Here is a 27,055-nt window from a genome sequence, read left to right on the forward strand (position 1 = left end):
CACCTTCAAGGGGAGTTTTCCACCACAGAGTTGCTGGACAATCAGTGGCAGCACCACTGGGACTGGTTCTAGAGTTGGACCAGGTTAAGATTGTCATGGGAGAAATGTGAGGTACGAACACTGGGACCCTGGAGTAGAGGGGAGAGGGAGGTGTCAGCTTAAAGAGCAGGTGGAAGGTTTTGTATGTGGGTAGCCACTGTCATCTGGCGTCTGTTAGGCAGGGCTACTCAACTAGGAAGGGCATACCCATCTGTACAAACAGGCTTCTCCCTCACGGCATGGACCATGCTCACTGCTGGTTGAATACTAGTGGTGACAAGATGAAGCTGTTAAGTAGCCTCAAAGCCTATCTTTGGGTAGGAAGACTGTCTTCAACACTTCCCACCCCATGATTTAAAGGGAGGTGGAGATGTGGACTCAAGAAAGTGATGTTGTCTTCATTAGGGCCACACCTTTCCTCTCCCACCTCTGTGGGGAGCATTTAATTTCACTCTTAATTACAGCACCTTTTCCATAATTTTATCTCAAAATACTTATCTCACTCCTTTTAAGTCCATCTCAACAGTAGGAGAGAAGGCACCTCAGAGATGGTCAATCTTCCTGATGATGCAGTATCACCATTCCATTCCATTCCACCCAGGCACCGCCTGCAGTCCATTTGTCCATCTAAGAAGTCATTGGTAAGGGAATCGAGGTAAGTTTTAGTAATAAATTGTGGCTTATACTTTTTTGGCTTGTTGCAACCTGACCTTGCCTGTCGGGCATTCGATAGGGTATGTCGTTGTCAGGCAGCATCAAAATGGCAACAGGATTTGAAGAAAACTTTGCGTCACTCTCCAAATATAACACAGAACAAAATGTTACAGAGCTGCTTTCGCAGGTCTCCCTTCTTCTCTCACATATTTGGAACCAAGTATTGCAGGCTTTGTCAGCAACACTTACACTGCCAGCTATCTCATGCCAAACTTGTTGCATTTGACTTTCTATGACGGGTCACTTGCAAGCCGCCTTTGCCTCATTTTGTCCAGTGCATGCCTTCCAGCACATCATTAGGGAAACTGGGCATGTTTAAGCAAGACCTTCTCACTCTACGAGAACTTGGCAACTGAAATCTCTGCCAATCCTGTATTGCTTACGATGAACTTTGTCTCCAACCACTGTCCATATTTTGGAGAGACTGCATGAATGTTTCATTGTTCTTCAGCATTGTTCATGGTGAGTTTCCACCAAATGACAAGACCAGTAGTGCTCACAGTTGATTAAACGTTTGTGAATTTTATTTGATCTGTTCCCAAAGTCCTATTAATAGCGTTACAAAAGCAGCCATGATTTCAGCTGTGATAACTGCACACTTCAACAGGCTAAAGTGCTGTGGCAGCTATTGGTATGGATTTGGCAAAGTCTAATCATACTAGTGGCAAAGCATTTCAACATGTTTTCATTAGGTCTACTGTGCAAATATGGCCCTTTGGTGATGAACCAATTACAATTTCTTTGTATTTTTCAATCATAACTTCAAACTATCGTAAAACTTTCTAGCTCCACATTCTCGTAACATCATTACATAAAATTCAAGTTATCAGCTCTTTTGAGACTTGATATTTTTGGCCTAAGTAACAAATGGCAGAGTCTTACCAGTTCCAGAACAATGTGCCTCATGGCCAGAAAGTTGGGAAAATTGAGCAAGAATTCCATTGAGGAGCTTCTCTACATGGAGGATAAAAAGTCCCATTTTCCAAGCAAATGTTGAAAGACAGGATGAAGTTTTCTTTTGTAAGTGGCGAGAAGCCTATTAGCATATATTAACACCTTGTTATTGCTTAATCTTGTCTTGTTATGATGCAGTTTTCTATTCTCTCACCAACTGGGTAGCTACTCGATGCCAAGAATTCCTGACATCGAAGTCAGATTGGTCACCTGGTTACTACCTGACCACTTGCTCCTCTGGACCTCCATCTTGGACAGCTGGCATCAACACATCACAGAGTGTGGTGCTGGAAAAGCACAGCAGGTCAGGCAGCTTCTGACGAGCAGGAGAATCAACATTTCAGGCATAAGTCCTTCATCAGGAATGAGACTTGTGGGCTGGGGGTGCTGAGAGATAAATGGGACGGGGGTGGGGGTTGGGGGGAAGGTAGCTGAGAATGCAATAGGTAGATGAAGGTGGTGGAGAAGGTGATAGGTCGGAGAGGAGGGTGGAACGGATAGGTGGGAAAGACAATGGATACATCAGGAGGGTGGTGACGAGTTGGAAGTTTGGGATTGGGATAAGGTGGGGGAAGGGGAAAAAGGAAACTGGTGAAATCCACATTAATCCCATGTGGTTGCAGGGTCCCAAGGCGGAAGATGACGTATTCTTCGACCAGGCATCAGGAGGTTAGGTTTGGCGGTGGAGGAGGCCCGGGACCTGTATGCCCTTGGTAGAGTGGGAGAGGGTATTGAAGTGTTCAGTCACAGGGTGGTGGGGTTGGCTGGTGTGGGTGTCCCAGAGATGTTCACTGAAACGATCCGCAGATTGACGTCCTGTCTCCCCGAAGTAGAGGAGACCACATCAAGTGCAACGGATACAGTAGATGACATTGATGGAAGTACACGTAAATTTCTGTCGGATGTGGAAGGATCCTTTGGGGCTTTGGACAGAGATGAGGGGGGGAGGTGTGGGTGGAGGTTTTGCAATTCTTGTGGTGGCAGATGAAGGTGCTCTCTTGTTGCGTTGGGAGGGGTGGGGTTCAAGGACAGAGGTGCAAAAAATGGAGGAAATATACTGGAGGGGAGATACCTCTCAAAGATACATTTTTATTCTTCTCTGTGGGGAAAAGTGATGAGTTTAGATTTCAAACAAGTGGCATAAAGGAGTTGGTTTATTTTGTGAAGGGTTTTAAAAATCAATGATGTCAATCTTTTCAGAAACATGATTTAATACCAATATATAGCAGGCAGTAAATGACCGTAAGATTCCTCAAATGTTAATGAAGCTTGTTTATACTTGGGGGTTTACAACATGTGGGATTTATGGTGAGCAATTCTTTTTAAATTTAGTACCAAAACTTTTGTGTTCATTTTGAAGGGGGGTCTGACTGGAGTCAGAAACAAGTAAAGTCAGTCCTAGAAAATGAGACAGTTCAGAGCAAAGGAAATAAGTTATCTCAGTGAAAATGTATAGTTTGTGGAAGATTCCAGGCCAGGAGTGCTTATTAAAACTCTGCAGATTATTGAAACACTGAGAAAGTTTAAACTCTCAGTTGCATGAATATTCCAGAAAAGAGACTTCACAGTTCACAGGACAGGATCTGAGAATAGGCAGTTAAGTCAAATGGTCAGATTGAAGAGGAAAACATGGTGGTTCAGTGGTTGCTGCTTCACAGCACCAAGGATCCAGGTTCAATTCTAGCGTTGGGCAACTGTCTGAATGGAGTTTGTACATTATCCCTGCGTCTGTGTGGGTTTCCTCTTAGTGCTCCAGTTTCTGCCCACAGTACAAATATGTACAGGCCAAGTGGATTGGCCGTGCTAAATTGCCCATAGTGCTCAGGGATATGTAGGCTAAGTGGATTAGCCAAGAGAGATGCACGGTTGCAGGGATAGGGTGGGATGCTCTTTGGAGGGTTGGTGTGGACTTGTTGGGCTGAATGGCCTGTTTCCACACTGTAGTGATTCGATGGAAAGTTTCTCCAGATTCTATCTATTCTTTATTATTGTGCAGTGGTCTGCTGTGGCAAACTGCATTGCTGTCCTAGAATATGCTCATGCATTCAGAGTGCTTCTGAGATATATGATGATGGAAAGATCAAACTAAACTAGTCCCACCTGCCTGCTCCTGGTCCATATTCCTCATTAAACTTGGATATCACATCCACCAAATGCCTTGAGAGTTACCTAACCTTAACACATGCAATATTAGTCTACTGTTTCACCATCTCCTGCTTTTACACCAGTAGTCATGTTGGATATGTTATGTGTCGATGAATTAAAGCTGGCTCATACAAAGGCATCATGTATACAATCACATGGATAACTAGACATTTATTCAGTAACACAAAATGTCAAGGACTAATAAAATAAGAATATCCACCAAAATGACAATGTACGCATGTTCTAGCAACAATCAAACAAAGTCCAAACCCAATATTCATCCCTAAAACAGGTTTCAACTAAATTATCTCTGGCCTTGTGGGCATGACAATGCATTGTTCTTTCATGGACAGTCATTCTGTTCAAAGTCCTGATCCTCAGCTTCATCTTCATCCTTTGTACAATACTATCATTCTGCTCCATCATCTGTATCTAGCTGGTTTCCCTACTTTGTTGGCTCCAATTGTGCAGGTTGCAGCATGCCAGTGTTGCTGGACACCACTTCTGGCTCTGCCCCAGTGGTTCAGGTGGAAATATGGGCATTTGAAGGGCAAGGCAGAAGAAAGAGAAGTAGAAAGACAGTAAATAACATTTTTCAACCCAAGAACTACCACCAAAGTCAAAACTACCTGTAGATGGCCAAGAACCAGAGCCTCAAACAGGTCCGACAGTGTTACTTCCAAGACAGATGGTCATCAAGACTGTGCTCTCATTGCCAAAGATCTTACATCTTGCAGCACTGATACTATGCTCTGCTGGGAGTATCAAATCTCACAGTCATGACTTCCTTTGCTTCTAGCCCTTTCTGAGGATCAGCTGTGGATTTAGTAGAAATACTAAAATGGTTTCACACCACTCTTCCAGGCTAGGGTTGGGCAGAATATGCATTTCAGGGCAGTTGGAGCCTCACATGAACAGATGACATTGGGTTACATCTCATCAATTTCCTCAGACACAAAGCATCATCAATACCACCCAAATGCTCACAAGACACTCAGTGACCAGACATTTAGATTTGTCAACAGTAAGGACTTTCACTCCCTCAATGTTTAACTGGTTTGTGGTAACAGTAAAGCCTCCCACACCTTACCTTTGACAGTCCACTTCTGTGTGGGAGGGAAAGACTTTGCCACAAACTAGTCATCTCTCCTTCAGGACAACCAGCAGCCACAATGATGGCTGTTGTGGTCCGTCTCAATGACTCCCACACTTCATCTGACCAACCTGCATTTGTGATTGCTTGGCTCTTTCAGGACAGGAAAAGTCTCCCCATATCATTTATGGGCTCGTCCACACAAAATTCTGAAGTTTGGTCAGATGTCCTCCAGAGAGATTCTGTCCCAAATATGTCTCCATGGTGGAAAATCAGCTTAGAGAGTCGATGAGGTGCCGAGCATATCCCCAAGGAACTAACATAAAGCTTGACACAACCTGTCTTGGAACAGCTTAAAATCCATTTCTTAAACCAAAGATGATTTCTTATGATGGTACTCCAGTCTGGTAATTATGCCAAGTTTTTCAGTAATGTGAGAAAGCTTTTCAGAGTATACATAAATTCAAACTGATGGATGACTGTTGTTAATTTTTAAGTGCACTTTGCATCTGGTCAACAGCCATACTGCAAAAACGTCATCTAAGGCAATATAATTTCCATTTTCACAATTCGACTATTTCTACTCCCCTACATTTGATCCATGTCTGTAAGATGATTAGTTGCACACCAATTCATCTCAAGTTGTCATGTCTATCCGATTCATTGATTTAATGTATAATCTTAATCTCAAGTACAGATATAAAGTTTGCAACAAATGCCAGAAATTTTAGGTCACACCATCACTAAAAAGTCGAGAATGGAGACAGATGGGTCTACATGATACCAGCGCTGGCCAATCTACTTGCTTCTCAGTCCTGTTGTTGGGACTGGACATTTTAGGCCACTTCAAGGCTTGGCAGTATTTAGTCAGGCTCATTAAAAATCCTGTCATAAGCAGTTAAAGGAAATTGACTGGGATTTTACAGTCAGAATCTAGATTCCTGAAGTGACAATTGGAAGGATGGCAACTTCATTACCTGGATCTATCACAGGCCAGAAACCCGGCATTCCTAAAGCTCAGTAGGATCTCTCCACTTACCAGGATGAGAGTGTGGCCAGAGGCTGCTCTGTAGAAGATTCCCTCCTGTAATATTGTCACCCATTTGCTTTTATGTTTGACGTTTGAATATTCAATGGATGAACCATCTCTGTTCCTTATGACTTGTTAACTGCTGTTCCCCAAAGCCATAAATCAATCAAGTTGCTACACCTCTGCTTTTCCACTCTCCTTATCACATTTAGAAAGTTTTGTTCAAAGACTTATAACTAGATTGTTAATGGTGATCTGAGTATTGACTTAATATTGCAAGGCCAATTTGACACCAAGAAAATAATTTTACATTTGTCAAAAGTTGTTAAATGTTTTCCTTGTTGTTTCAATTACTAAATACTGTGTAAGTTGTTTCATTGCTTTTAAATTGTTTCATTCTTTCAGTTTCTACATTCACCCCAGGTATGTATAGGTGAAATCTGCTGCTCCCAGAGGTGACAAGGTTGGCAGGAAGGCCACTAAATTATTCTGGGTAGAGCCATAAACAAACCTCATGACCTTCCCAATGCATCAAAAGTAAGTTCAGATCAAGACGGTCCAGGATTGACTTTTCTTCTTGGCCCTTTAGGTTTGAGTTAAGGTCAACCTGACACCAAGGTAAAAGCAAGGTGTATGGAGATGAAAGGCAATCAGTGCCTGATCAAGGAACTGGATATGAGACAGGGAGCTGTCTACCGAGTGCCACCCCCTGCCTTTGCTTCTGATCCTCATGTCGCCCAATGCCCCTCTCTCCACACAAATCACTTACCTTGTGCCTGAGTCCTCCTAAATCCTGGGTGTTCATCCAGCAGGACCCACAACTTCCTCCATGACACTGCTGAGTGCAGTAGCTGTTCACCTCTGGTTGGCTAGCAGCCCTCACTGGTTGAGGTTTCTGCCCTTGGGCCTGAACTGCAAGCAAAGGCCCAGCAGTGACTTCATCAATATCTGATTGGTGTCAGATTCATCAGAACCTCTCTGGAAGAGACAGTGCGTGTGTCTCTCACTGATTCTCCAGCCATCTGCAGAGATCCCCATGTTTCAACAAGATTCAGTCCTATATTTCACTCTCTGTGAAATGTTTAAAAACTGATTTGATTTTGTGATCTTCGTATCATGATTAGCTGACTGTGGAAATTCTGGAATGGCTATTGGTAACTCCCATTAGAAATGCGACAATTTATTCACAGTGAAAGATTTATTGTCTTTGCCAGATCCGCTTGCATTATTCAATAAAGAAGAGAATTCTGATATTTATCCCTCAACCATCTTTGCAACAATATAATATTGGATGTGTGGAATATTGCTGAGTAAAATGAGTTGTAGTGTTTCCATTCATTCCTATGATTTTTGAGGAAGTACCTACGGATATAGTGTGTTATGGTAATCTTCCAAGAATCCTTAGATTCTGGAAAAATGGAGACCAACAACTAGTAACTACAGGTTAGGTAACTCAACAGCTGTCATTGGAGAAATATTGGAGTCCATTGTAAAGGATGAAATAGTAGAGGATTGAGAAAAACACACAATCATTCGTTTGTATCCGCAAATGTGATGAGCCAGTTAAAAATAGGTTAAAAATCATAGATACAATTTTTGCCCAGGGATGTTGATTTTTGTTGTTACTTAATTTTTGGAGCAGATAGACAAATTGACTATTTGTGATTTCACAGATACAGAGGATTTACTGTAATATAATCAAGTAGAGGCAGAAGGACTTCATGGAAGGGAAATCATGGCTAACAAACTTTGAGAAGGTAACATGTATCATAGATAAAGGGAATTTAGTAGATGTAATATATTTGGATTTCCTAAATGTTTTCAGTAAGGCATTGCACATAAGGCTACTTTGTAAGAGACCATGGTGTTAGGGGTAGAATATTAGCATGGTTGGAGGGTTGGCTGAGTTATCAGAGACATAGAGTGGAGATGGATGGGGCATTTTCATAACAGCAACCTTTAACTATGACAGAAGTGAATGTAGTATCATGAAGTTTGCAGATGACACAAAAATGAGTGAGATGGGAAGTAGTCAAGATGACATAGAGTGTCTACAAAGGTATATAGACTGGTTAAGGGAGTGGGTGAAAACCTGGCAGATGGAATACAATGTGGGAATATGTGAGGTTATGCACTTTGACAGGAAATAGAAGAGCTGAAAATTGGGGGAAAGCATGCAGAGAGCGGTAGCATTGAGGGATTTGGATGTTTTGTGCATAAATCACAAGAAGCTAGCATTCGGATTCAGCAGATATAGGAAAGGCAAATGGACTGCTAGCTCTAATTTCAAAAGGAATAGAGTGTAAAAATAAGCAGGCCTTGTCAAATATTTACAAGGTACTAGTCAGACAATGCCTGGATAACAGTGAACAGTTTTGGTTCCCTTATCTGAGGAAATATACACTGGCATTGGAGGTAGTCCAGAGTAGATTCACGAGGTTGTTTCTGGACATGGAGGAATTTACTTAGGAGGATACATTGAGGAGATTGGACTTGTACCCCATTGGGATTTGGAAGAAAGAGAGGAGACCTTATTGAAAACTAAACCATTCTTATGAGTCTTGACAAGGTAGGTGTAGAGAGGTTGTCTCCCTTTGTGGGACAATCCTGGACATAAACTCAGAATAAATGATTGCGCATTTAAGACAGAGATGAGAAAGAATGTTTTCTCCCAGACGGTAGTCAATCTCTAAAACTCTTTACTGCAGTCGCTTGTAGACATTGGGTAATGAAGTATATTCAAGGCTGACATTGATTTTCAATCAGTAAGGGAAGCAAGGGTTATACAGATAAAACCATTAAGTGGAGTTGAGGGTTATCAACTCAGCCTCGATCTCCTTGAATGGCCTACTTCTGCTTCTACATCTGATTTTAAAAATGAATACAGTTTAACACGATTTAACTGGAGTCAAAATGCTTTGGGCTTGAAAGACCAAGCATAAATATAAGCTTTCTGTTTGTTTTCTTTCAAATACTTCTTCAAATTCTGTTTGAATTGATTACAATGCAAGTATGCTGGATTGTCATGACTCCAATATAAATTATTCAAAATTAATTCATCAAAACACTGGCGTTTTAGTCATGAAGTTTGTAAAGCAAAGAACAAGTGTGTTGAAGCAAGATAAGCCAAGTCACAGCATTGGTCTACATGACATGTCATATCATAGTCTAGTATCTGACCTTGCTAACAAGTAATTATTACACTTAGGTGGGGACAATAGTGATACAGATTTGGATAATGGGAATTTAAAAGAAGCCTACCATTGTATATTTAGTTGCTAACAAAGATATTTTTAGAAGGCAAGTTGAAATTCCTGATTTGACATACATCGAGAAGATAATTATTTTGATACATTTGAGATTGATCCACATTATGAACAACGGCATCAAACTGACCATTCATGTGATCTATTTTTTAAAAAGACACGGTCCTTTATGTCATTTTGGGGCAAAGTTAATTCTAGCAACTGGATATTCAACAAGTCTGGCTCAAATTTGGCTTAAAGCATGGACATGATCAGAGACATGACAGAATTGTTGGATCAACCGGAGTGTAACTTTGTGCAAGGGCACCTACACAATGTAATGGGTATCACTTTGCCCCATCAGTGCTCCAAAAATAGATTATTGCAGGCACATGTTTCTTGTCCCAGAGAGACTTAGATGTGGAGCAGTGTTACAACTACTGTGGGGCGGCATGGTGGCTCAGTGGTTAGCACTGCTGCCTCATAGCGCCAGGGGCCTGGGTTCAATTCTCACCTTGGGCAACTGTCTGTGTGGAGTTTGCACATTCTCCCTGTGTCTGTGTGGTTTGCTCCGGTTTCCTCCCACAATCCAAAGATGTGCAGGTTTGGTGAATTGGCCATGTTAAATTGCCCGTAGTGTTAGGTGCACTAGTTAGGGGAATGGGTCTGGGTGGGTTGTTCTTCGGAGGGTTGGTGTGGACTTGTTGGGTCGTAAGGCCTGTTTCTACACTGTTGGTAATCTAAATCTAAATCTAGCCATTGTCCATCCAGCTACTTGATTCAGAAACAAGATTTCATGTCTTGTCAGTTTAAAAATAAACTGGCGATGGCTCTGTTCACTGTAGCAGTAATAGGTGCCCTGTTGGGTCACTAATGCGCATCCATAAAGAATGGGAGCCAACAAATTCTGTCACCCTCCCCAATTCACTTTTGTTGTGAGCTGAGCTAAGCAGGAGGTGGCAGCAGAGGCTGAAGAATCTTCCTGTGGAGACGGAGCACATTGTCATTTACAAGTTTCAACAATGGGTCACCTTTCGCCAGCCGACAAACAACATGCCCAAGAGCACACCGGCAGAGATCTAGCCTCATTGCTGACAAATAGGAATCTAAATCTTTGGGCTATGCTGGAGGAAAAAAAGAACATATGGTTCGAAAGGAAGACGGTGTTAATTAGTAAGGACATGTTTACCAGTCTGGTTTCAGCCTTTCATTTAAATATGATTAATGAAACAATGTGACTGTCTATACCACTTCAAAAGGCTCTTTTTCCTGTTCGTTGGCTAACTATTAAAAGGATAATGGTTGTCACATGAACAGTAATCTAAAACAAGTAGTAAAGTGCTTTGCAATTAACACAAATGTGGTTCCAGAAGATAGAGTTATTTATAAAACATGCAATTGCGGTGTTGTGACTGTCCTTTCCTGAACTGATTTAATAAAAGAATATTTAAGTTAGTTTTGATTAAAACAAGTTTTTTTAGATTCTTATACAGTCCCAAAATATAATTTATCAAAAAGCAGTTGAAAACAGACTTTTAACTAGTTTGTTGAATGTTCTGTTCAATGCTAATTAATAGATGCATCTAAGCATTCATTAAATGTACTGTAATAGAAATTTCCTTCTTTATGTAGTTAATGGAAAGCTGTATGAATGCACATTAAATATATTTGCACTTTTGCATTAATATGTATTTGTGTGTATATAAATTATAGGTGCATGCCTTTGTGTCCATGGAGGGTGTGCGTGTGTGTGTGTGTGTCAATGTGTACTCTTAACTGGCCTTTAAGTGCCTCATTCTACTGCTGCTGGTTTCCTGACAGGACTGCTTGGTGCAGAATGTGGACAATCTCCTCCTGCAGACAGGGATAAGGACTGAATGTTTGAGATTGTTAAAGGAACTGTTAACTCTCCTACAAATTAATCCCAAGAAGGCGCAGGTCATGAGTCCTTAGGTCTCATATTGGGACCTGTGATAGCTCAGGGACAACATGAAATAGAAAGCAGGTGTATCGAGGCCTGAGCCTGCTTTCCCCTCCTCAGGAATGTAAATTTGTTGTGTTCCTTTCTGAGCTCAGTGGAATACTGCTTCACCATCAAAGCCACCCACTCTCTGACTTCCTTAAATGGAATGCCCCATGGGAATGGACTGAACAGTAAATGGATGCTACTGGTGTTTTAAAACAGTCCCTGGCAGATGCCCTGCATAGCTGGTATCAGACTTAGAACTTCCCTTTACCTTGGCACAGCCACACTTGCCACATTGGCAGCGGGACGTCTCCAAGAATGTCTCAATATACTCGGATCGATAGCTTCTGTCTCCTGGACTCTTTCACCAGTACAGCAGGGTTTCTCTACATGTGAGAAGCACGTGCTAGCTGTGCTCTGGGCAGTAAAATGTTTCCCTTTATTACTGGCCTCAGCCGCCTAATCATTCTGATGGAGCACACCCCATTCAGCTTTTGCTGGATGACAGGATTAAAGGTGGAACGGTCAGCTGAAACCGCATAGCATGCTGGACCCTAATGTTACAGGGTCGTGACATTGCAGTCAAACATACCAAAGTGCTCACATTCATCACTAACAATCTGAGCTACAGAGGAGAACCCCATAAATGTCAGGTAGTGGCAACAACTGTCCCTAAGGGACCAATCGTGCCAAAGCAAAAGGGGCAAGACAAAAAGGGAGTAGAAGAGAGACCCCACTGAGAGAATACTCACAGATGGATCCTCTATGGTGGAGGATGGACACTGAAAGACATGATGTGACATATATGGAGAGCCATGGAGACAAACCCCTAATAGAATCAGCGCTGAATCTCCTCAGTAAAATAAGCAGTCAGGCTGTTGAGTGAGCAGTTATAGCCTAAGTGGTCAGTCACCCTGAAAAATTACCCCCACCAGGAGACATACATTCAAGCAGCATGTAACAGTTTAAGTGAACCTACTACTGTGGGAAGCTAGGGGATTCACCTTGGCACATGGGAAACCATTACCCCATCTGCACCCCTACACAAATTTATTCTCCAAACTGCCAAGGCCATGAATACGGCATCGTTATGATGAAGGGCTTATGCCCAAAATGTTGATTCTCCTCCTCCTCGGATGCTGCCTGACCTGCTGTGCTTTTGTAGCACCACACTCTCGACTCTGATACTCCAGCATCTACAGTCCTCACTTTCTTCCACTCTGAGCTGAACCAATATCAAAGCTCAGGTACAAGCTCAAAGCAGCAACATCAAGTTAAAGCAGGTACAGAAGGAAATGATCCCTGCTTCATATAGCACATGGGAGGACATGTTAAGTACTAAAGATGGACATGTTCTCAAAGACGGATGGTACGTGTACCGATCCAGGACTGAAATCAAGTTAGTTAACAATGTCACAAAATCCAGGAGCATCAAAAGACAGAAACCAAGACTGACAGAATTAGGGGATTGTGTTGGTGACTAGTAATAGGAAAAGTCATGAAACATTACGCCGAGAATTGTATTCTTTTCCCCCAGGACAATCCAGTGAAGTTTGCCGCTAAAGGAGTGCTAAGGCATACAGGCCAGTAAGAGAACTATGGACTGACCTTCAAATAAACTGTGTCAGCTCATAATATCCTGCAAAGGAGGACATAAATATATCCTGGTCATCATGGACATTATTAGCAAATGCGTTGAGACATTTCCCACTTGAACAAACACCACTAAATTTGCAGCAGACGTCTTCATTCAGCACATTTTCAATAGATTGAGTCTTCCCTGCAGCGTAGTTGCAGACAAGGGAACCCATTTCACAGCCTATGTAATGCAGGCGGTGATGAATATATTTGGCATCAGCTAAAGGTCCACCACGGGGCGGCACGGTGGCACAGTGATTAGCACTGCTGCCTCACAGCGCCTGAGACCCGGGTACAATTCCCGCCTCAGGCGACTGATTGTGTGGAGTTTGCACGTTCTCCCCGTGTCTGCGTGGGTTTTCCTCCGGGTACTCCGGTTTCCTCCCACAGGTGAATTGGCCATGCTAAATTGCCCGTAGTATTAGGTAAGGGGTAAATGTAGGGGCATGGGTGGGTTGCACTTCGGCGGGGCGGTGTGGACTTGTTGGGCCGAAGGGCCTGTTTCCATGCTGTAATGTAATATAATCACATTGCCTACCATCATTAATCCAGCAGGATTGTAGAGAAGACAAATCACACCCTCAAAGGGATGCTGTGAAAAGTCGTCCAGCTAAATAACTCGATCTGGAACATAGTTTTACAACTTGTTCTCATGCTCAAAAGGAACTCATCGTCCGGTTCAATTGTAGTCATTCTTCCCACGTTCTACTGATGGGACGCTCCATGTGCGATATTGAACCCTTAATAGAACTGGACTTGACAGAGCCTGAGGTTGAAGCTCTCTACTATGAGAAAACTGTGAAAATTCTATTTGGAAATGTACAAGCTGCACACAATGCAACCACCGTCAGAATGGCAAAAAAGGGGAAAGCAGATCAAGGCGAACTTTGATGGGAAGGTGAACCTGGTCACTTACAATGTAGGGCAGTGAGTGAAGTTACATATTTTCCAGCCAGGAACATTCCCGTCCCCCAGATATTCAGGTCCCAAGCTGGTGGTGGATAAGGCCAGTCCATCCATGTATGGAATTTCGCTAGAAACAGGAAAGACCAGGTGGTACCACATTAATCAATTAAAGGCCTATGGAGCCCAAAAGCAACAGTCACCAACTCCACATGGTGCAAAGGGAACTGGGTGAAGTGGACCTTAACCTGAGTCCTGATCCAGACCACGAACCAGTCACTGATCCAGACCCAATCCATATTCTTGATCCTGATTTAGGCCAGCCCCAGTCACCGATTCAGGCTAGGATCCTGGACCAGCCCTGGACTTTATCCCTCATGAGACCTCACCCTCAATCCCAGCCAGAAAAGGCAGTGCCTCAGCAAGCAGCTGCCCTGAAAGGTAAGGGATGACTAGAGATAGTCTGCCTGAGAAAGTGCCCTATGTGGCACAGAGGTTCAAATGTTAGCACTGTTACCTCACAGTACCAGGGACCCAGGTTCAATTCCAGCCTCAGGTGACTGTCTGTGTGGAGTATGCACATTCTTCTCATGTCTGCTTGGGTTTCTTCTGGTGCCCCAGTTTACTCCCACAGCCCAATGATGTGCAGGCTAGGTAGATTGGCCATGGGAAATGCAGGGTTACAGAGATAGGATGGTGGGGCTGGTCTGGGTGGGATGCTCTTTGGAGGATTGGTGTGGACTTGATGGGCTGTATAGCCTGTTTCCCCATGGTAGGGATTCTATGTGATGCTCTAACCCAGAGACAAAGACACACTCTTTACAAGGCTGATCATTCCAAAGCTCCCACTGAGATGTTGAAGAGAAGGCAAGTCCCAGCTCGTCGAAGAACATTGTCATAAACCTCTGCTACCACTGGAACCTGAATGTGCCAGTCCATCCTTGTCTTACAGGGCTACAGCACTATGCACTATGATAGATAGCTATCATCATAATTTCATATATGGGCCTTTTTCATCTCATCATCTAAATCCAAACTTCTGACGATGCCATTGCACTACCACTTCTGAACACCCCCACCCCCATCCCCCAAGTTTGGAATAATAAATGTCATGATTGACAAAAGGAGAACTTGGGAGAATTCAATGAAAGCAAAAATCAAAAGAGCTGCGGATGCTGGAAATTCGAAACAAAAACAGAAATTGCTGGAAAAGCTTGACAGGTCTAGCAGCATCTTTGGACAGAAATCAAAGTTATAATTTCAGGTCCAATGACACTTCCTCAGAACTAATGGTAACTGGGATAAAATTGGTTTCAGGCAAAAGATAAGTTAGGGGGACGGGGAAAGGAGTAAATTATAGGTGGAGAGGGTGCCCAAAAAAGAGAAAAGAGTTGGACAAACAAAGAAATGGGTAACAGTCAGCCTTGAAGAATGAATGGCAGCTAAAGGGGACTATAAGTAGCTAACAATGAGCAGTGTGTAATAGCAGATGATGTGATAACAAGGCGTGGTAAGTGGGGGTTGGGGTAAGGACATGGATGTGCCTCAATCCCTAAAATTATTGAACTCGATATTCAGTCCAAAAGACTGTAGCATTCCCAAATGGAAAACGAGGTGCTGTTCTTCCAGCTTGCACTGCAGAAAGCCTGGGACAGAGATGTCGGCCAGGGAACAGGGTGGTGTGTTGAAGTGGCAGGCAACTGGAAGTTCAGGGTTTTGTTTGCAGACAGAACACAAATATTCTGCGAAGCATTCACCCAGTCTATGCTTAGTTTCCTCAGTGTAGAGGGGACCACATTGTGAGCAGCAAATGCAGTCGACTAAACTGAGTGAAGTGCAGATAAAGCATTGCTTCACCTGGATGGTATGTTTGTGACCTTGGATGCTGGGAAGGGTGGAAGTAAATGGGCAAGTGTTACATTTTCTGCAGTTACAGGGTTAACATTTTTTAAAATATTGAATGCAAGTTCTCCAAACAGTCATAATAAAATTTAAATAATATTTTGGATTATTATTCTAATACTGTAACTGATGCAATACTGTACCCCAGGAAAGAGGCTCAAAAAAGGCATTGTCCAGGTTGTTAAGATATGTAATAAGGGTTACATTAGTGCAATACACAATGGACTAAAATTAACATGCTTTAGACCAGTTTATTAGCACTGACAATGGTCTCAGCATGAAAGTTTTGATGCCAATCTTCTGGACCTCCCGTGGGAATACAAAGCAGAAAAGGTGGATATGACAATTTAGATTAGATTAGATTCCCTACAATGCAGAAACAGGCCCTTCGGCTCAACAAGTCCACACCAACTCTCCGAACAGTAACCCACCTAGACCCATTTCTCTCTGACTAATGCACCTAGCACCACGGGCAATTCATCATGGCCAATTCACCTAACCTGCACATCTTTGGACTGTGGGAGGAAACCGGAGCACCCGGAGGAAACCCACGCAGACACGGGGAGAACGTGCAAACTCCACACAGACAGTCACCCAAGACTGAGAATCGAACCTGAGACGCTGGTGCTGTGAGGGAGCAGTGCTATCCACTGAGCCACTGTTCCGCCCCGAGTGTTCCTCCAAAAGGAGATCCATAAAGCAAGAGTACTTTTGGAAATTAAATCCAACATTCCAATTCACTATGTGGATTTCTGCCAAGTAAACTTCTATACTGAGATTGCCAAATCTTAGATAAAAAAATTCCAATTACTATCACAGGCTACGTTTAATTCTCAATCATATTTATTTCAAATTTTAATTACATTTTTGTTTTAAGTATTATTAAAGACAAATGTAAAGAAATTCAAATCATTTCACTAAATGGATAATTATTAATATTTTGCCATCTATACATTGATTTATCTGTGTTTATCAATCAAACATGGCATTTAGGTCATGGTATTCATATAGCTCGCTGCTGTACATAACCTGTTCTTCTTGAAAGGCAAGTCTCTTCTTGATCAAGAAGTTTTCCAGAAGAAGCATTGTGCAATAATTTATCTTTAATGCTGACTGCTTCCTTCTTCACAGTGTTTCATTGTATTACTATATGAATTGCCATAATTAATATTTTCATTTTTACCTAGCTCTGTTTCAGGTTGCAGCTAGTTTGTTATGACCAGAAGTATCTGTACTGAGTTAACATGACTCATGATCAGCAAAAATGAAGCCATGGTTTTGGTAGCAATATGGACTGAAGGAGGCAATCCATCAATACCTTCTTCAGGGTGACCAGGGCTAGACAATATACGAGAGTGTGTTGCTGGAAAAGCACAGCAGGCCAGGCAGCATCCGAGGAGCAGGAGAATCAATGTTTCGGGCCATAGCCCTTCATCAGGAATTCTCCTGCTCCTCAGGTGCTGCCTGACCTGCTGTGCTTTTCCAGCAACACATTCTCAACTCTGATCTCCAGCATCTGCAGACCTCACTTTCTCCTTAGACAATATATGTCAGCCTATCCCTAATTGCCTACATCATAAGGATAAATATTTTTTAAATGTTAAATTTGGCTTACAAATATTTATGAAAGGCATTGAATAGAATCTGTATTGTTAGATATAAGTTATTGTCACTGAGTGAAAAAAAACAAAATAAAAAATGTAGTCCATAAGAGATGAAAGAAATAGCTTTGAATTAAGTTTCTGAAGAGTTTGCGGTGTCAATAATTTTGATAATTAATACGCAGTGTCAATCAGCAAAGTAAATAAAATCTTCATTATATTGTGAAATCAGTAAGTTGAAGGATACTTATTCTGCGCTTCAACGTAGAGATCCAAAAACTACAAAATTGTATAATGCATAAAATAGATTCCACATTGTATTACAAGAAAAATTGGATTTATTTTAATAATGAGTGAATATTGTGTTGTGTGTGACTGTAGGTTTTCTTGGTGAGTGAGTTTGCAATCTTCTGATCAATGCTATCTAAGTGAAATCTGTGCATCATACCACCCCTCAGTAAAATGAGGACAATGTCAGATTACTCCCTTGTTGGAAATCCACATTGGATAAAAGAATTAGGCCATTAGCCTCTTGAACCACTCCTGAATTTTATTAGATCACTGCAGATCTGTACCTCACAGTGTCATAGAGTTATATAGCACAGAAGCAGATCCTTCAGTCCAGCACATCAATGCCAACCAAATATCCTAAACTGATCTAATCTCATTTTCCACTATTTCGCCCAAATCCCTCTAAACACTTTCTATTCATCAACCCATCCCAATGACTTTTAAATATTGTAATTACCTCCACCACTTCCTCTGACAACTCTTTCCATACACACACCACTGTCTAAGTGAGAAAGTTGCCCCTTACATCCCTTGTAAATGTTCCCCCTCTTAACTTAAACCTATGTCCTCTCATTTTGGACTCACCTCGCCTGGGAAAAAGACCTTGTCTATTTACCCTGTCCATGCCCCTCATGATTTAATAAACCTCTACAAGGTCACCTGTAAGCTTCTGATAGTCCAGGAAAAAAAGCTGGAGTCTATTGAGCCTCTCTCTTTAACTCAAAGCCTCCAAACACAGCAAAATCCTTACAAACCTTTTCTGGATCCTTTCAAGTTTAACAACATATTTCCTGTAGTAGAGAGGTCAGGATATTTGCGGTATTCTAAAAGTGGCCTAACCAACGTGCTGTACAGCTGCAATTTGACATCCCAACTCCTGAGTTCAGCTCAATTTAGCCACCTTTCCTTCAACCCCTTGATATACTTGGCTTAAACATCATTAAAAAAAAGACACAGTGATTCTTGTGAGGATATGGATAGTCTTGGCATGCATCATTCTTGTATGTTCTCCCAAAATTATACTTAGCATTCCAGCTACTGTCACAGCAAACTAAGATGCATTTGGAAAAAACAATAAAAAGCAATTACGTCAATAGTTCTTCTGCTGACAAGTATGCATCTTCTGGAACGCTTTACAAAGTTCCTAGTTGAACTCCTTACTCCTTGATTGAGTTAACCACTCCTACATACAAACAATTTTAAATTTAAAAAGTTTAAAAGTGGTTGATTATAATTCTAATTCCAAATGTCGAGGCAATGCAGAAGGTACACTTAATACTGAAGCATCTTCCATTTTATAGTGTACTGCCAATGTAACTTAAGTATCTTGACTCAGGCCTAATTTGCAATCTGGAGGCACAGGCTGATGACAACATAAAAGGTTTGGGTGTAGCATGGTTGAATGAAAGCATATAAACATTCAAGTAGTGCCAGAAGGAAATTAAACTGGATTAAATGTATTATGAAGGTGGAGCTAAAAGACAGGTTGCATTAGATGTTCCAGGCATTGTAGTTTTATTTTCATATGCTTTGCTGACAGGAATAAAGATAAGAAAGGTTAAGCATTCAATGAATGCAACTTGATCTTTTAACTTTAAAGGGCCCGGTTGATAATTTAGGAATGAATGAAGATTTTGAAAGGGAGAGTACAGCTCTGTAGCTCTCAGACCATTTCATAAACAGAAATGCTCATAAGATATAAACAATCCTTAGAATAGCACATGGATGATTTTGGAATAGTGTAGGGGGACGAGCTGAGAGTAGTTCACAGGTCGGTGCAACATCGAGGGCCGAAGGGCCTGTTCTGCACTGTATTGTTCTATGTTTTATGTTCTAAGGTAGCTTACAGTCGCATCAAGCTGATCGGTTCAAGCCAATGTTTTAGCAGGTTTGGAAGTTGTGGACCATAGTGAAAAGCTGCTTCATGCAAAAAGTGCCGACATTCTGGAAATCTTCAAGAAAAAGGTACAAGTTTTGGGTATCAGAATTGTTACTGTGATATAATTGTAATTCCTATCAGTGTCCTGGAGTTTAATTGTTACGTATTACCTATTACGTATTATAAAGATAAATCATCATTTTAACCTGGAACGGCTGCATTTTTTAATATTAAGCATGTCTAACATTCCCAGAACCAAACATTCTTCATTTGAAATGGCTGAATATGTAGTCATAATGCTGTAAAATCCATCAAAATGTGACAATAACAAAGTTTCTTGGAAAGGAATGGGGAGGATATGGTACTGCCCAAAAACTGTCGAGAATAAATCTTTCTTATAACTTAATTCAGGTTTTATATTTCTGTGAACATTGAGAATGTCATCAAGTACTATCCTTCTGCTATTTGAATTAAATTACATTCAACTTGTAATTACCTTCAAATTACATTGCTCAACTGTGTACAAAGTGAAGGTTGGTAAAATTGGTTTGATTTACAAGAACAGCATTCAATCAAGCACAGTGCGCTGTTGGCACACTTTTCAGGTATCCAATGTCTCTATAAACTTGTTTTATTTATTCAACTTGGCCAAAAACTGCATTCAAACTTAGTAATAAAATGCCTGTCAGTTTGCTTGATTTTACTCTTGTATGAATCTTTATATTCACTGTTACAGGTTCTGGAGAGGCCAATAACTTTAAAAGAGAAATATGAATTCCCCAGTAGCCAACAGAAAGAATCACATGACAAGATTTCACATTTTTAGACTCCTATTATAACAAACTATAATCAGCATTGAATTCACATTACTTTAGTGGGCAACTAATGTTACAGCAAGGAGTAAACCCTCTTACTTAATTTAAACCAGCAACATAGAACAGATTTATCCCGTGCAGTAAACTGAAAATCTGAGGCCAAGAACTATTTAAAGTAAAAATTAACAACTTTATTTCTTAAAGCATAACAGAGAATAATTAACTAACAACTATTTACAACTCCTTCCTCTAACCTATCTTTTACTTTCCCTTCTATAATACTAATCTGACAAAACCCCTGGTTAAGATTTACCAAAAATTCAAATTTTCAAAACTAGCCTGTTGTTGACTCTTCACAACTTCCTCGGTCTTCTTTTCTTATTCTTAAGTGATTTCTGTTTCACAGATCACTGATCAATAAAGGCACCTTTAAGAGAACTATTCTACAGGCAGTCTGCAGATGCTGGTGGCTTGGCAGTTCTCCTCCCAACTGATCAATTTTCCCTTGTCTTCCACCTGCAAGAGTGTCATCAGCTTTTAAGATTGTCAGTAGACTAAATTCAAACTTGATTGGAGTTTGGTATTTTTCAGGGTATAATTTAAACTGATTGCCTAATTCAAATTTGTTTTGTCGTCTCCAGGCAACCAGCTAATCAAGTTGTTCAACCAAATATTACATTATACCTTGTTCAGAACACTTGGTGCTGTGTCAGGTAGTTCTGCCTGCTTTTAACTCTCTCAAAGGTATAGTACACCCACATCTTCATAACACACTTATACAGTGAATGGTAGAAAACTTCCTCTGTGTAACACAACCGAAAATCTCACTGTACATTTTGCCGTATCCTCAATCGAATGGAACTTTGCAGATACAGTTACAAACTCCTCTAATCTATTCATAGCTTCTGTTCTCCCTGTTACATAATGATGAGTTATTTGAAAGTTCTTCACTTGATCTTATTAAACAGCATCAAACTGATCTTGCTCCGAAAATCTTCACATGTACTAGCTCTTCAAACATTATTTCGATTGCTCCATACTTCAGGCACTAGAAAAGTACACACTGATAGGAAAGGAGCAGTATGAGTCCCCTATGATATATTGACAATATTATTAGTCGTCTAAATTTGCACTAAAGGGGTCCGATGAAGGTAAGAATAAGTCACATTTGTAAAATTGCTTCCGGTATTTCTGCACACTTACTCTGATCAGGTTTGTTATGTGATTAAACCTTTTCCAACACTATGTGAGACAGTGAAGATGGCACTGATTAGCTGATCTATTTCCCCCACTAATGCCTGATTAACATTGGTCCATAGTGTCATTGTCAGACATCTCTCGATACCAGGTTATAGTCCAACAGGTTTATTTGAAATCACAAATGTTTGTGTGTTTTCTGACTTTGTTTACCCCATATCAAGTAATGTCATAGAGTCAAAGAGATGTACAGCACAGAAACAGACCCTTTGGTCCAACTTGTCCATGCCGGCCAGATATCCTAACCTAGTTCCATTTGCCAGCATTTTGGCCCATATTCCTCTAAATCCTTCCTATTCATATAGCCACCCAGTTGCCTTTTAAATGTTGTAATTGTGCCAGCCTCCAACACTTCATCTGGCAGCTCATTCCATAGATATATAGCCCTCCGAGTGAAAAAGTTGTCCGTTAGGTCCTTTCAAAATCTTTCCCTTCTCACCTTAAACCTATTCCCTCTAGCTTTGGACTCCCCCACCCCAGGGAAAAGACCTTGTCTATTTACCCTATCCATGCCCTTCCTGATTTTATGAACCTCCATTACGTCAGCGCTCAGCCTCTGATGCTCCAGGGAAAATAACCCTTGTATATTCAACCACTCCCTATAGCTCAAATCCTCCAACCCTGGCAACATCCTTGTAAATCTTTTCTGAACCCTTTCTGTACTCTATCCTCCATTCTTGCACAAATTCGACTACAGCTGAATCGTTCAAGGCTTCTCCTGTATTGAAACTTTATTGCTGGAACAGCACAGCAGGTCAGGCAGCATCTAGGGAACAGAAGATTCGACGTTTCGGGCACATGCCCTTCTTCAGGAATGAGCAGAGAGTGTTCAGCAGGAGAAGATAAAAGGTAGGGAGGAGGGACTTGGAGGAGGGGCGTTGGAAATGTGATAGGTGGAAAGAGGTCAAGGTGAAGGTGATAGGTCGGAGTAGAGTGGAGGCGGAGAGGTGAAGACCTCTCCGCCTCCACCCTACTCCGACCTATCACCTTCACCTTGACCTCTTTCCACCTATCACATTTCCAACGCCCCTCCTCCAAGTCCCTCCTCCCTACCTTTTATCTTCTCCTGCTGAACACTCTCTGCTCATTCCTGAAGAAGGGCATGTGCCCGAAACGTCGAATCTTCTGTTCCCTAGATGCTGCCTGACCTGCTGTGCTGTTCCAGCAATAAAGTTTCAGCTTTGATCTCCAGCGTCTGCAGACCTCACTTTCTTCTCCTGTATTGAACACATTTTAATTTTGCTTGTATTGTATCAGTGAAGAAGATTTTCCTTTCTCTTGGTATTAGTGAATCTGTCAAGATTGGCAACAATGATCCAAGTCTGCCCTGTATCACAGGCTGGGCTACCCCTCCCCCCCCAGGAGAATAGAATGGAAGGGGTGGGGTTATGTGATGGTCACATGGATGGATGGAAAGCTTGTTCTACTAAACTTTCAATAGGAAGTAGAAAAGCCAGGCATCCAGGATGATGACAGTACAAGTTCAGCGTTGTGTTATATTACACGGGTTTCCATGGAAATGCATTTCTCTTTATTGTTCTCTTAAGCCATCTTTGGTTAAATGGCCATCATGGATAAACAATCCCCTGGAGCGAAGATACACTTAAAGTTGATTTGAACTGAAGTTATTATTTTTGTGTCCAAGACAACCATATTTTGTGTTTCTTAAGGAGCATTTATCACAGCAAGCAAACCTGAGTGCTCAGCAAGCACCTTGTGAAAAGACAGAGATCAACACTTTCACAAAAGGTTAAACATGCCAAGGTTACTCTGGTATATAAATTGGTGATTCATCTATTAAATGGAAGCAAATAACTTTGCAGTTACATTACCAAAATACACCTAAAGATATGGAGAAGAAACATTAACCTGCAAGTAATTGTAGAATATTCCCAGGTACTGTACTGTACTGTACTGTACTGTACTGTTTAGGGTGGCACAGTGGCTCAGTGGTTAGCACTGCTGCATCACAGTGCCAGGGACCAGGGTCAATTCCCGTCTCGGGCAACTGCCTGTGTGGAGTTTGCCCATTCTCTCTGTGTCTGTGTGGGTTTCCTCTGGTTTCCTCCCACAGTCCAAAGATGTGCAGTTTAGCTGAATTGGCCATTTTAAATTGCCCATAGCGTTAGGTGGATTAGTCAGGGAGTAAATGTAGGGGAATGGGTATGGGTGGGTTGCTCTTCGGAGGGTCAGTGTGAACTTGTTGGGCTGAAGGGCCTGTTTCTACACTGTAGGGAACCTAAAATCTAAATCTAAACATGGGCATTGCGATATGGCCTGTGAGGTGCTTCTCAATGTAGCAAGCATGAAGTCCCATTTTCAAATCAAGTGAATGGTGAGACGAGATTCTCACCAGTGAGCAGTGAAAGGTTCATTTGCAAGTATTGGCATCACATTGTTTCTAACCTCACCCATGTTATATGCAGTTTCCCATTCTCCCACCCACCAGACAGAAACTAGATGGTGACAATTCCCAAAATGACTCCAGATTATTCCACCAGTCCTCCATATGTGACATCAGTCACTATAACCTTAGACCATGCTCAATGGGCTTACCTAAGTTCTATGATTTTACACTTCAATGTAACTTTGGAACACATCAGCATTTTTCATTGGAATGCTACCGAAAGGACACATTACACATAGGGACAGACACCTAGCTCATGGATTGGACCAGAATGTACCTCAGGGCTGTTTGCTCATTGTCTTAGTATTCACCCACTTTGTTCTGACAGCATTCCTGCCTTGCCTTGCCTTCCCTTCAGCCAGACCTTAAACCCATACAGTTCTTATGTATTGAATTGTCATTTAACACAGACAGAAAGCCAGGCTACATGTCATAGCTGTCAGCAATGATCGGTCAAGGGGAAGAACACATTGTTGTACATGACCTTGCTGCATCAATCTCATATCTCTGAAATGTGCCAGCTGCATATGCAGCCAATGCACAGCATAGACATCAACCAAATGGCCATGTCTCAAAGTCTTCGGAAAGTAGTCCTCAGTCAATTCAAAAGATCCACTCTTCAGCCAGAGAGATCTAACACAGTAAGTCATGGGCAGCCCTTGAGATCAGTCCATGCACTTGGTCTTGGTCAGGGCCAGAGAGTCTATATATTTACAGTCCAGGGAGTGGCCACAATCCTGATGAAGAGCTTATGCCTGAAATGTCGATTCTCCTGCTCCTCGGATGCTGCCTGACCTGCTGTGCTTTTCCAGCACCACACTCTCGACTCTGATCTCCAGCATCTGCTATCCTCATTTACTCCCAGTGGCCACAATCAGCCCTGTGTGTCCAGTGCAACCAGTCCAGAGTGTTATAGGAAGTCAGTCATGGTCTGCTCAGGAATTAGTCAGAGCTGCTTATCCAAACTGGTCAAGAGGTGGGCCCTAGTCAATCTTAGGGGTCTATCCATGAAAAGTATTAGGGAGGATGGCATTATATTAGGAGGCATTGTTGTGGGAGGGAATTTGGGGAACTCAGTTGTGAGGACAGTAGGCAGCATGCTGGGATTCAGAGGAGATAACATTTGTGAATTGAATTGAATTGAAATGAACTGAATTGAATTGAAATGAACTGAATTGAACTGAAATGAATTTAATGTCACATGTCCCAAAGCACAGAGAAAAGCTTTCAAACATCTTCCCTTCCCACGTGATTGATTATGCCCTCCAGCGTATCTCCTCCACTTCATACACCACCGCCCTTGAACCCCACGCCTCTCAATGCAGTAAGGACAGAATCCCCCAATCCTCACCTTCCACCCCACCAACCTCCGCATACAAAGCATCATCTTCTGCCACTTCCGCCACCTTCAAACGGACCTCACCACCAGAGATATATTTCCCTTCCCACCTCTCTCAGTGTTCTAAAAGACCACTCCCTCCGTGATTCCCTCATCAGGTTTATATCCCTCACCAGCCCACACTACCACTCCTGGCACCTTTCCCTGCCACCACATGAAATGCAAAACCTGCACCCACACCACTTCCCTCATCTCTGTCTAAGGCCCCAAGAGATCCTTCCACATCTGTCAGAAATTTACCTGCACCTCTACCAATACCATCTACTGTATCCGTTGCACCCAGTGTGGTCCCCTCTGCATCGGGGAGACAGGACGCCTTCTTGCGAATCATTTCAGAGAACATCTCTGGGACACCCGCACCCACCAACCCAACCGCCCCATGGTTGAACATTTCAACTTCCCGTCCCACTCTGTCAAGGATATGCAGGTCCTCGGCCTCCTCCACCATCAAACCATTACCACCCGATGCCTGGATCTGTCTTGGGACCCTGCAACCACACGGAATTAACGTGGATTTCAATAGCTTCCTCATTTCCTCTCCCCCCACATTATCCCAGTCCCAAGCCTCCAACTCGGCACTGCCCTCCAGACCTGTCCATCACTCCCCCCTCTAACCTATCACCTTCTCCCTCACTTTCATCCACCTATTGCTTTCACAGCTACCTTACCCCAAACCCCACCCCGTCCTATTTATCTCTCAGTCCCGCCCCACAAACCTCATTCCTGATGAAGGGCTTATGCCCAAAACATCGATTCTCCTGCTCCTCGGATGCTGCTTGACCTGCTGTGCTATTCCAGCACTACTCTCTCAACTCTGATCTCCTGCATCTGCAGTCCTCACTCTCCAAGAAAGCTTGTTGTTGATGACCACTCCCAGGAGCTTGACACTCTCCACTCGTTCCACCTCTGTGCTGTTAATTTGTAGGGGGCATGAGTAATATCCCATTGAAAGCCAATAATGAGTTCCTTGGTTTTGCCGGTATTGAGAGCTAAGTTGTTGTCAGTGCACCATTTTTCCAGGTCTTCCACCTCTGTCTGTACTCTGTTTCATTGCCATCTGAGATTCGACTGATTATGGTGGTAAATGGCATTAGTCTGGTATTTGGTAACACAGTCATGGGTATACAGTGAGTACAGTGGGGGGCTCAGTACGCACCCCAGGGAGGCACTAGTGTTGAGTGTTAATGAGAATGAAATGTTGTCCCCAATCTTCACTGATTGTGGCCTATGGGTCAAGAAACTGAGGATCCATTTGCAGAGAGTGGGGCTTAGTCCAAGATCACTCAGTTTAGTCATCAGTCTCGAGGGGATAATAGTGTTGAAGGCTGAACTGTAATCAATTAGTAGGATTCTTATGTGGCTGTTTTGGTCTCATGATGTTCTAGGGAGGATGAGGCAAGTGATATGGATCTGACATGGATCTGTTGGTCCAATAGGCAAATTGGAGTGGGTCAAGAGTTATGGAGAGGCTGGAGTTGATTAATGCCATGAACCTGCTGCGCTTTTCCAGCAACACATTTCCATATCTAATGCCATGAACAGCCTTTCAAAGCACTTCATGACCACCAAGGTTAGGGCCATTGGACGGTAATCATTGAGACATGCTGCATGAGCCTTCTTAGGCACAGGAATGATGTTGGCCCTCTTGAAACAGGCAGGGACAGTGACTTGCTGCAGAGAGAGGTTGAAGATGTTCAAGAAGACCTCTGCCAGTTGATCTGCGTATGCCCTGAGTGCACAGCCTGGTACTCTGTCTGGTCCATCGCTTTCCTTGGAT

The 27,055-nt window shown here is 42.3% G+C and overlaps 1 long non-coding RNA gene across 1 annotated transcript in view; it reads right to left on the reverse strand.

Moving 5' to 3' along the window:
- Positions 1-4,098: 4,098 nt before the first annotated feature.
- LOC122561116 overlaps positions 4,099-27,055 on the reverse strand; it is a 129,262-nt gene continuing 106,305 nt past the window's right edge. Inside the window, exon 4 of the long non-coding RNA XR_006314913.1 lies at positions 4,099-4,362. This is a non-coding gene — a long non-coding RNA (uncharacterized LOC122561116). The remainder of the gene's footprint in view (positions 4,363-27,055) is intronic.

The sequence above is a fragment of the Chiloscyllium plagiosum genome, chromosome 22, assembly GCF_004010195.1.
Source record: "Chiloscyllium plagiosum isolate BGI_BamShark_2017 chromosome 22, ASM401019v2, whole genome shotgun sequence".
Taxonomy (NCBI): domain Eukaryota; kingdom Metazoa; phylum Chordata; class Chondrichthyes; order Orectolobiformes; family Hemiscylliidae; genus Chiloscyllium; species Chiloscyllium plagiosum.